Source organism: Camelus dromedarius, chromosome 16 (genome assembly GCF_036321535.1).
Source record: "Camelus dromedarius isolate mCamDro1 chromosome 16, mCamDro1.pat, whole genome shotgun sequence".
In the NCBI taxonomy this organism is placed as follows: domain Eukaryota; kingdom Metazoa; phylum Chordata; class Mammalia; order Artiodactyla; family Camelidae; genus Camelus; species Camelus dromedarius.
Window position 1 is genome coordinate 50,330,636 of NC_087451.1, and position 11,831 is coordinate 50,342,466.

The window sequence follows — 11,831 nt, forward strand, 5'->3', positions numbered from 1 at the left end:
AGAATTAGGTTCGAATTTGGGCTCAAGTCATGGACTGTGTGAGCTTGGACAGGTTTCTTAATCTCTCTGGTTCTCAGCTCTCTCACCTGTAAAATCAAAGCTACTGCCTCACCGAGTTGGTATGTCAATCGAAGAAGCCATGTATGCAAAGTACGCAGTTGTGTGCCTGGTATTGATAAGCCAATGTTAACCCTTCTGCCCCCAAAGCCTCCTCTGCCTTGATGCAGCTGACCCAGATGGTGTCACCCCAGGTACCAGGGATCTGTCCAAGCAGGGGCTGTGGAACCAAGTAGCCAAAATTCTGGAATCACCGCAGCCAGGAGAATGGCCCAGCCCTTTCCCTGCCCTACCCCAAATGCGTTCACAACAGGAAGGCAATCAAAGCTCTTAGCCTTTTATCGGTGTTCCCAGGGTTGACTGCCCAAGCTCACATTCCTGTAGAGTGTGCCCGGAGCCTCCTCCAGCTTGTGAAATCTCCCAGATGGAACACGTGTTCCTGGCATCCAGCTTACCGTGGTGCTTACCCTGACTGCCTCATTCCAGGAGTTCCTTCTCTGCAGAGACCCTTTCCACTCTGTGTGGCCACATGAGTCTGATCTTTAGAAAACGACTTACAGTTCAAAGCCCCTGAGTTGCCTTAGGACCTTGGATGTTTGGGGAAGGTGTCAAATGAAGAGTTTCCATCTATTTCCTCCTTCACTCCCTCTCTCTTCCCCTCCCTCCCTTCTCCTCTCCTCCCTCCTCCCCTCCCTCCCACAAGCAAGAGTTTTTTACTTACTCTGGAGGAAGCCTTGAGCTAGGTGCTGGGGATTTGGAACAAAAGCCCCAGCCCCTGTCCTTAGAAGCAGGGGCGAGTGAGCTTGAGATCGAACCATGACTGGCCAGTGCAGTGAGGAAGGGATGCATAGCCGGGGGCCATGGGGACACAGAGCAGGGAAGGGGTGGGGTCGAGATAGAGAAGAAACCTGGGGAGAACGGATGTCTGTGTGGGGATGTGACAGAGGGTCAGAGAGCTGTTCTGGGCAGACCAGACCATGTGGGAAAAGTCCAGGGCCAAGAGAGCATGACCCACTTGAGAAATGCAGGTGACTGGGGAGGGCTGGAGTGTGGAATGTAGGAGTGGGTTTGGATCATAGAGGATCTTATAGGTTATATTAGGGGGTTGAAGCTTTATCCTGAGCATAATGGGGACCATAGAAGGGCTTTAACTGGGGAGTGGCTTGGCTAGATTTGCGATTTAGAAAGACAGTCATTGACTTCCTACCCTATGGCGTTAGACCCATAAAGGTGCCTCATGCCACACAGTGCAGATTTCCTCCTGAGTCTAAAGCCAGGGTGGGCAACTGGTCAGGAATGGAGGAAGAGAAGGGCTTGGTGTCAGGACAGGAAGTGCCGGGTAATAATGTGGCTGTGCTGGGTCTGCTTCTGGTCGGTTCTTACAGCGTCTCTGTATCAGAAATGCTGATGAGCAGTTTTGAGAATTTGCAACCTGAGTCCTTTCTGTTCCATTCTGCCTGCATTTTTTTTTATCATCCCCATTTCACAGATAAGGAAACCAAAGCCTAGAGAGATGAATGATGGCACTGGTGTTATTAAGCATCAGAGAAGGACCGTCAACTCCCCGCCTTGTGTTCTGAACCACCACTCCTGCCTGCCTGCGTGCGGAGGGTGGGGAAATCCACAATAGGGAGGAAACAGCAGATACCAGACTCATTCTATTCTCTTCTAGTTCAAATATTTTTTTCATTAAAAAGATGGCGATCGTGACCCATAAATTAATTTCATGGCCCACTAATTGGTTACAACCCACAGGATGAGAGAACACAGGCATTAAAACGAGGGCTCGGGCATGGGCGAGGCAGTCTCTCTCCATTCAAAATGACTTAATTTTATCCTTTTTAAGTAAAACATGCATTTACCAGAATAGCGGTTAAAAAAAATTTATGGTCCAAAATGGGATAATTAATTTATTACATGATTGATTAGTTCAAGAGTCATCTGTTGAGCATCTACACTGGATGAAACCCTGGGATCCAGGAATGAATAAAAATGGAATGTGTCTCTTGAGGTGCATATAATCTAAGGTGGAAAGAAACCCATAAAGAGTCAATTTCAGTGTGACTGGGTAAGCACTGGGTAAGGGAGGGTGTGTGTACAGAGAGCACAGGGCAGGGGCACCAAACCCAGCTCATGAATTTCCCAGAAGGTGATGCCGTCTCAGAAGAATGAAGGAGGAGGAGGTGTTGGCTGGAAGAAGATTGTGTGGGGTAGCGGAAGGTGGAGCTGGAGGAGGGCAGAGTCTCTGTGCAGCCGGCGTTCCATGCTGGGCTCAGAGAATTAGTGCTGGATGTGTCTGAGGGGAGGTGGGGCGTGGTGGGAGACGATGGAGGAGGACGGTGAGGACTGGAGTCTGGGCTTTTCCTTGAGGTAGTAGGGAGCTACTGAAAGTTGAAAAAGCTCTTATTTTCTCTTGGAAAACAATCAGATGCTCTCTGCCCCATTATCTGCCTTTAGTGTTATGGGAACTTCACAGGGGAACCGCGGTTTAGAGTTGTGTTAATTTGAGTTTCTCCGACTGCTGGTGAAGTTAAAAGATTTTTCATGTGTTTATTAGCTATTCATACTTATTCATGTCCTTTGTCCATTTTTCTTCTGGGATTTTAATATTTTTCTTATCGATCTCAGTGAGCTCTTTATATATTAAGGATAACAACACTTTGTCATATTTATTGCACATACTTTCCCCAGCTGTGTCATTTGCCTTTTAGTTTTGTTTAGAATGGTTTATGACATCCAGAAGTCTTAAATTTGGTGCAGTCGAATGTATTGATTTTTCCTTCCCTTAGTGATTTCTTCCATTGCTTTTATGCTTAGAAAATCCTCTCTCATCCAGAGAGCAAATAAATATCGTTGAAATGCTTGAAGTAGTAAAGTACCATGGGTGAGTGATTAATAATAATATTCACAGGTTAGATGTAATGGTCAAACAGAAAAATAAACTGGGCTAGAAGAAGTCAAACTTTCCCTTATTCACCCCAAACCCAGCTCAGAGTTAAAGGTGGGAACAGTCAGGGATTAAAGAGATGGGTGAGGGTGATGAGGAGGGGCAGGGAGACTCTGGAAGGACCAGTAGGAGGTGGTCAGGCAGATGGGGTGGGTCAGAAAAGCACGGAGAGGAAGCTATGTGTTCCCGGGTCAGGGATGAAGCTGTGTGGTTAGAATCTTAGATGAGAAGCAGCAGTGATTGGAGAAGAGGTTGGGAAGGGAATCAGGGAAAGCCAAGCAGGGTCCATAAATCATGCTTACTTTATTCTGAGAACAAAGGAAAGCCACTGAAGATATAACCTCAATAATTCTTGGTACCTCCTGGAGCCATTCTCTGCCCAGAGTTTCATTTGAGTGGGCACAGTCTGGCAGCCAAAAGTAACTAAAAAGGAAGACTGGAGACAAGGTTCCATTGACAATGGTGCTCATCTGAACTCCCTTAGAGAACAGCCTCTCTTCATCTGGACCAGATGGTGGAGAGCTAACGGCATCGCTCATCCTTCTTTTATCCTCTCTTCCCTGTTGCTAGCAAAGAGTATGGCTTTGGAGGGAGTCAGACCTGGATTTGGATCCTGACTCTGCCTCTCCTTGGCCTTCTCCTTTCCCACCCATCTGACCCCTTTCCTTGTGCAAATTCCATCGGACACGTGCTATGCTATGGGCTAAGCATCATCTAAATGGTGGGGGGTGGGGTGGGGTATAAGGCAGAGATAAACCACACAATTTCTGCCTTCATGGGATTATAGACTAGTGAGGAAAAGGTATCAAGCAAATGATTGCTTAAATAAATGGAAAATGAAAAGTTTTTAAAGTATGTTAAGAAGAGAGAGAAAATCTCATGAAAGATGATAAAGGAAACTGATCTTTCTAGATGTGGAAGAAGGTGTCCATTAAAAGCGATCTATGATCTGAAGAATCAGTGGGAGTTCAGAGATGGAGGACTGGAGACACAAAAACAGTCCATGCAAAGGTCCTTCTGCAGAAGGACAAGAACTGAGACAAGGCCAGTGGGATCGATGAGGAGAAGGTGAGGAAGACACAGGGGACAATGAGGCAGGAGGTCAAACCATGCCAGACTATGTTGCGTAGGACATTGTTTTTTATCTGAAGAGTGATGTGAATCCATTCAAATGGTTTATTCAAAGCTGGTGAGGCTGGAGAAGCCTGGAGGTAGAGACATGAGCACACCTGTATTTTGAAAAGGTTTTTATGGCTTCTTTGTGGAGAACCAGTTGGAGGGAGCCAGACTGGATAGGAGACCCAGTGCTATTGCATTAATCAAGGCAAGAGAAGATGGTAGCTTTGTCTAGGCAGAAAGAGGGAGATGGAAGTTAGGGGAGTGGCTACGTTGGAGAGATATTTAGGAAGTAAAAGAAATTGGACTCTAGGTGGATTGGATATGGGACAGTGATATAACATGATGAGGTGTCCAGAAAGACACCTTGGTTTCAGGTTTGCACACCTACATGGCAATGACAGTTTGGGAATAGGGCTTGCTGGTATAGGAAACCCCAGAAGAGGATCACGTTCAGGGAAGAGGTTGAAACCATCTGCTCTGGATTTGAAAAGTAGGAGGTGCATTTGAGATATCTGAGTTGAGTTCGATCTAATGGTTGAATCTCAGAGAAGACTGGGCTGGAGATTTTTCATAGGTCTTTACTATGAGAGTCATGGCTACTGGTGCGATGCTAGTGAAAGGTACAGAGTGAAAATAGAAAGAGAACCATAAGGCACCTGAGCATCTAACATGATCCTGGGCCAGTCTAAGGCTGTTGTTGAGTTATTTTGATGGTTAAGTAAAATACCATCTGCCCAGTGCCTGGCACATAGTAGGCACTCAATAAATGCTAGATGCACTTCCCTTCTCTTCTTTTAACTACTCTGCTACCTTTATTTTATTTCTATTTTCTGACTCTGTGTATTGCATGCAGCCAGACTTTAGCCTAACTCTTCTCACTTGCGATGGCCTCCGGGTACCTGGTGTCTATACCAAACAAGCACCGTTCTCCAAGACCCAGCCCTGGAGATCCCCCCTCTTGAGAGCTCTCCAGACTCTTTAAATTCAGAACTAAGTAACAGACTAAGAGAACTCTGGACCTTTGATTAAGCTGACCGATGACCAACGCTTGGAGAGCCACTTTTCTCACCACACACAGCAACATCTGCCTTGATGATACCGTGATAAATAATCACGCCACCTGCCATGCCTAGAACGTTTTGCATTTTTTTTTCAGATAATTTTCATAGCAAGTATCTCCCTTGCTCATCACAGGATTTTTCATTATGAAATGCATTTGCATATTTTACTTACCCCTAATTCTTTTCCCCACTGCTGAAATAATAGCATGTTGAGCAAATACACATATGATAACTGAGGAATTCACTCCTCTTTCATTCTTAACCTTGCTTTCTCCTGCTTTCCCATTTTCTTTCCAAATTGTGAGTTTTATCTTCCTGGTCCTATCCTGTCCCATGTCTCAGTGGTTCTCAAAAATCACAATTCTGTTCCTTTTTCTTTCTTTTTGGCCTTTGCTCGCTTCATTTCTTTTCCCGGATACCCAGGCTTCTGGCCCCCAAAGCCCAGTGTTCCGGCATATTCAGAAACTCATGTTTTTGACTCCTCTTCACCTCATTTCTCTCTGAGGCAGGTGCTGTTTATTCTCTACTGAAGCTTCCTGTTAGCTTTAATTGGAGATGTGTTATGCAAGACAGCCTCACCCGGGTCCTTCCTTTGCCCCGGCACCTTAGAAGCTTCTCTCGGCTTCTCCGTCTCCAGTCGCTCCCTTCTCCCCGCTCTTCTGCATAGTACTTCCCTGATTTTCCTTCCTCTATTCTTGATCTTCATCTTCTGATGTCTGTGTTCACCCTCTCATTAAAAGTGTATTGAGCACCTATGATGATTTTGCCTCTGCTGGGCTCTGGGGATGTGGGTACCCATGACCTGGTCCTTGACCTTGAAATGCCCACAGTCTGCAGCAATGGATTGCAAACCTCTGGCACATTTGAATCACTGAATTAAAAAAAAAAAAAAGAATGGCATAGTCCTAGCTCTAGAGATTCTGAATTAATTGGTCTTGAGGGGAAGCCAGGAACTGTTATTTTTAAAAAGAGACTCTAATGTGCAGCCAGGGTTGAGCACCACTCACTGGTCTCATGGATGAGACAGATGTATAAACAAATAATTATAACACGCTGTGAAGGCGGGAGGAAGCAGAAGGGCTGGAGGAGAGTGAGAAGAAGCCCCTCACTCAGCCGGGAGCAGGCGACTGGGGCTCCCCCACATTCTGGGGAGCCTTTGCACAGAGCCCGCCCTCCCTCCCGGATTTCCAGCCAGAGAGGAGAAATGAAAGCCTCTTTCAAAGCAGTGTTACCTTCTGTCCGCTTAAGGGACGGGAGAGCAATTAGGATCTTGGCCTTAGGAGTCAATCGCAGCTTTACCACTTACTAGCTGTGTGGCCTTAGGCAAATTTCTTACCTACTCTTAAGCCTCAATTCTCTTGTCAAGAAAGAGTGTGTGTGTATGTGTGTGTGTGTGTGTGTGTGTGTGTGTGTCTGTGTGTGATTGAAATGAGTGATCTAATGTCTGTCGCATGCCTAGCCCACTGCCCTACACCCAGTAGGTGCTCAAAAAATCGTGGCTACGTCTGCTTTGCGGTACCAGACACGCACTAAGGATGCTCAGCCTTTCTTCCAGCTACAGATAACTCAAAGGACCTACTGAGTCTGCCATATCGGTCCACCCCTGTGTGTGGGTGACACCCCTCTCTTGGTCCACCTCTGGGCAGTTTTCAAAGGCTAATATCTGACCCTCGGCACCCTCTGCTCCAGGTTCTTTCTTTCAGATGTTTGGGATTTTCTTTGCCTACAAAGTTCCCGCTGACCTTTCTCCTGGCCCAGCCTCTGGTCCAGTCTACTGTGGGTCTGAATGTGATGACTACCCCTGACTCTGTGGGTCCCCCTGTGAATTCTCCTACGATGGTCCAGTGGTTCGCTGCCATCCAGCGTGGCAGCCACAGCCCCGTCGGCTGGTATTCCCCGCTCAGGCCAGCCTTGCACAAAAGCCTTGCTGCTTCTTGGGGTGGGATTTACCACAGCAGGAGCTCCGGCTTATCAGAGCTGCCCACTGTTCCTTCCACACATATTGCTTCCTTGGCTGGCCCTCTCTTTTTCCTGCGACAGCGCTCCAAGGTTTGCTTGGTCTTGAAGTAGATTCGAGAACTCAACAGCCAGACCCTCAGTCCCTATAGCGCCATCTTGGTTTCAGGGCTTGATCGGCTCTGGAATTATGATGTTAGCTGGGAAACCATATTCTCCCTCCACATGCTGGTCCCCACTCTCTCTGAGACCTCCTTGCTCCTGGAACAGAGCTTGCAACACTGCTTGTGGTTCCTACTTCTCATGGGTGCCATCTTTATCTGTCTCTTCTCCTTTGGCTCCACTGCGGTCCTCTGACCCTCCCCGCATTTCCAAGGAACATCTGCGTGTGGCATCCACCCTGCCTGCCACTCTGTCTTTCTCTCCTCATCATTATTCTGTTTATATAGACTTCTCACTTGGGTTCTTTGCAGTTTTTAAATTTTTATTGATTTTTTTTTTTAGCGATTTCTATTTCAATCCATTACTTGGTCATTTCTCTCTCTGCTCTTCCTTATTTACTTTTGTGAATGGGATTACCTAATTTTCTCCTTACAACTCTTGTCTATATTGTCTCCTGTGAGAGGGTTTGCTCATATTGTCTTCCCAGGGGACTGGGCCCCGTTGGGCTAACGAAAGATGAGCAGAACTCCCTTTCCCTTGATCACTGTTGTTGGGCTGGTGATCCCCTCCCGCCCTGATGGGGCTTTATGTATCTCCTGTGCCTTCTCCTCGGGAGATCACATCCCACACCCACCTGGCTGGAGTCCATGGGAGACGCGATGCCTGGGAGATCCCTGGGGGTAGTGATGGTTATTCCTGTTATGAAATTAGCAAAACGAGGCTAAGCAGGGAGGGAACTGAAGCCTAAGAAGAGGCAGTAACTCTCCAAGTTCATGTGGCTAATAAAGGAAAGATGGAGAAGAGAAAGCAGGCCAAGGGATTCCCAGTTCATTGTCTGCCCCAGGGCTCCACTGGGACATGACAATTGGGCAGCCAGGCTGTGGGAGGCTGAGCTCTGGATTCTGCTCTCAGGAAGGTACCATAAAACCCCTGGCGGTGTGAGCTGATGGCCCTGGCCTGCTGCTCTGGTTGGGTTAATGTTTCAGAATGGCACACGCGTCACTATGTTTCTATTATTTTAGGGTGTCAGCCACAGGGACTCTGGGAGCAAGATTCAGCAACGTCTTCCCTTGTACTCCAGATGTAAAGCATGCAATACCAGTGGTTTTCTGGGTTGGATGTGCCTTTAGTCAAACTTCTATGTCCTATTTCAATAAGACGCCAAGCTATGAGGCCAGACCCCATCACTCCACTCATGCACAGGTGGGATCACGCACAGGTGGGGTGTGTGTGTGTGTGTGTGTGTGTGTGTGTGTGTGTGTGTGTGTGTGTGTGTGTGTGTGTGTGTGTGTGTACGCACATGTACATGCACATGTGTGGCTGTTCAATGGTAGGGATTTGCTCTTGAGTAAGGTAAGAGTCTCCCCGAAAAGGGGGAGACCTGTGTTCGTCTGTCAAGATACAGCATCGCTCCTTCTCACCGTTCTTTAGAAATTCCACTCAAATGAGCTCTTCTCATGAGCGGGGCACGTGAGAAGATGTGTAGTGTCTCCCTGCTGTTCTTTGCTCCTGCCCGGGAAGACGAGTGTCCAGACTGGCTGGACAGAGGTGGATATTCACTGGGTTACCTTTTAGGGGGCAGGGCTGCTGTGACTCAGAACAGGGAACCAGGTCAGCTGCTTCCTGTCCAACTCCCCACCCTCCTCGGCGAGCCCTCCTCCTCTTACCATCTCAGGGGAGAGGACATGTGGTCCAGACTCAGGGCTCCCTTCTAGAAGGCTTACATCTTGTCTGTATAGTTGAGCTGAGCTTCCCCTGAGGGTTCATCGTGATGTCTGCAGGCAAGTTTCAGGGTGTGTGTATGGGGATATGTCCCAATGTCTAGACTTGGGAGTTAAGAAGCCCCATGTTATATATACCCTTGACCCGATCTGAATTCCCTAACACAAATTATAGGTTCTATTCTGGGACCTACCAGCGTAGGTGAGTAAACTTGATATTTGCTCCCCACTTGGCTCATTTATGATCCTTGCGTGTCCATGTCACTGGCGGATCTTACTGGAACTTGGGGAAGAGCCATGGAGAGCCCACGGTTGGGCTCTCCTGGTGCCCCTGCCCTTGGTCATCACGTGAAAGATGTGATAAAAAGTCATAAAAGCATAAACAGTGTGGAAGAGTTCAAAGGTAAACCTGTCAGTGCAGAAGCACCAGGTATGCTTAGGACCAAAAGAGAGAAGTCACCCAATCACTTAAGGCACTCATCCTCTTGGCGTGGTAGTGAGCGGAAGTTGAGCGAAGCCTTCAGAAACAAGGGGCCTCGCACGGATGGGTCCCGCCGGCACGCCGAGAGAGCGCATTTAAATACCCGACAAGCGTTATTTCATTTAACCTTCACAAACCAGTGAATTCTTATGGGAAGGGTATGTATGGCTATTTCCACCAATAATAGACTCAGGGCGATCAAGGCATTAGCCCAAGGCCACAAAGTGACTTCTGGGATGAGCACAGGTCTCCCAGATCCCATTTCCAGGTGCTTGCCTGCTATCACGGCTTACCCAGTTTCATAAAAGCCGGATCTGCACAAGGTCCCTGACAGAGAGAGTGGGACACTCCTCCCTGGGAGGGGTCCGCATGGGGAGGCCAGCCCCGCCCCCAGGCCTCCAGTTGGCTGCACCACTGTGGCCAGATGGGCCCATGGGTGTGACACTGTATCACTGTCCCTTTCTTAAGTACACAGAGGAGAACACTTTCCTGCTTGGGGACAAAGTTCAGAAGGTGGGGCTGGGTGCTGGGGTGCTGGCTGGCTGCCCGCGGCGATTAACAAGCCACAACGCCTGGAATATGGCAGGATAAGGGCCAAGACGGAGCGAGGACCCAGGTTCATGGGCTTCTCTCTGCCTGTTAGGCTGCCCGCCTTTTCCTGCTCCTAGAGCCACGGAGAGGTCGCGTTTGGAAGTCAGCATACGTTCCCCTTCCGTTCAAGGTGAAATTCGAGATTCATGGTGAAAGACTTTTCTCATTCTTATGGGCTTTCCTGAGATCTCTTCAAATCAAGTACGTAACTGGTAAAGATCTACCCGAGGCTGGGGCCCCGCTTAAGTACTGAAGTTGGAGAGAGAATCACGACTCCTGCTCACGCCTTCAGACTTGACTCCGCCATCACTGTCTCCCAGCTTTGGACTGCGCCGTTCCCTCTGCCTGGAACACCCTTCCTGTTCCTCAGTTTTCCCCAAGGAACCTCTCAAATGTTGCCTAATATAATCATAGCTAACAATTACAGACTAATACTATGGGCCTGGCACTGTTCCAAGTATTTTATGTTTGTTCACTCATTGAATCTTCCCAACAACCTTATGGCATACGTACCATTATCATGCCTATTTTGCAGCTGAAAAGAATGAGGCACAGAGAGATTACGCATCTCATTTAAGATTACACAGTTAACAAGTGGCAGACCTGGGAGTGTGTTCCGATCTATTTCCAAATACGGAAATTGGCAGCATGGTACAGTGAAGGAGCGTGGATGGGGTTCAGATCCTGGTCCCATCACTTAAAACTGTGTGAGCTTGGGACATGGTTTAGCCTTTTGGAATGTCAATTTTCTCATCTCTTAAAGCAGGTAATACATCCAACTTCATATAGTCACTTCTGAGGTTTAAAAGAGATAAACAGAGAAGGAGTTGATCATTCATGAGTCAGTAATAGATATTAGTTTCTTTCACTTGCCTCTTCCAACTTTGGAAACAATGAATTACATAAATATAACACTTTAGCATAGAACAGAATGTCAGATCTGGAAAGGATCTTAGCTATGACGGCACATGCTCAAAGTGACAAAGTCAGTTGGCATTCGTGACAGAGACTGCAAGTGGCCTTCTCTAGCATCTATTCTCCTTGTCTTCCTTAGTAAGAGAGCCCCTGGTTTTTAGGTGGGTTCATGGCTTCTCAGAAAAAGTCACTTTCTAGCTTTTCTTGGAGTAGGTGTGGCCATTTGACTATGTTCTGGCCAATGAGATGTTGGTGGAAAAATCCTGGGATGCATTCCAGAAGACTCCTTTCAAAGAAAGGAAGCACATTCTTCTCCCTTTCTTCTGTCTTGCTTCTTGGAAGGCAGATCTGATGACTGGAGCCCCAGCTGCTGTCTTGGAACAGGAGGACACGTCACACCCTAGGAATGACAGAGCCTTCACACTACCCTGAGTTATCTGCCTGTGGATTTATTTCACATGAGACAGAAATAAACTTCTGTCTTGTTGAAGCCGCTGTTGTTTGAGTTTGCTGTTACTTTCAGTCTAATCTAATCCTAATTGACAGCATTAAATACAGACTACAACTAAGGTCAATCAATGTTTGTTGACTTGACGATAGGTTTCCAAGAGAAGACTTGGGAGGTGGCCTGTCTTTTTCCATCTCTGCAGGTACTGGTGAGAGAACATAGGTTTTCACAGTCAAACATCTTGAAGCCCTTATATGCCTTCTTGTACCTTACAGGTGAGGGCAGTTTTGCCTCTGGAAAGTGAGTTGTGGCTGGAACATATTTCTCTGGGGTGGCTGGTCTGGGATCTGTCAACCGTCCCTCTCAATTCACA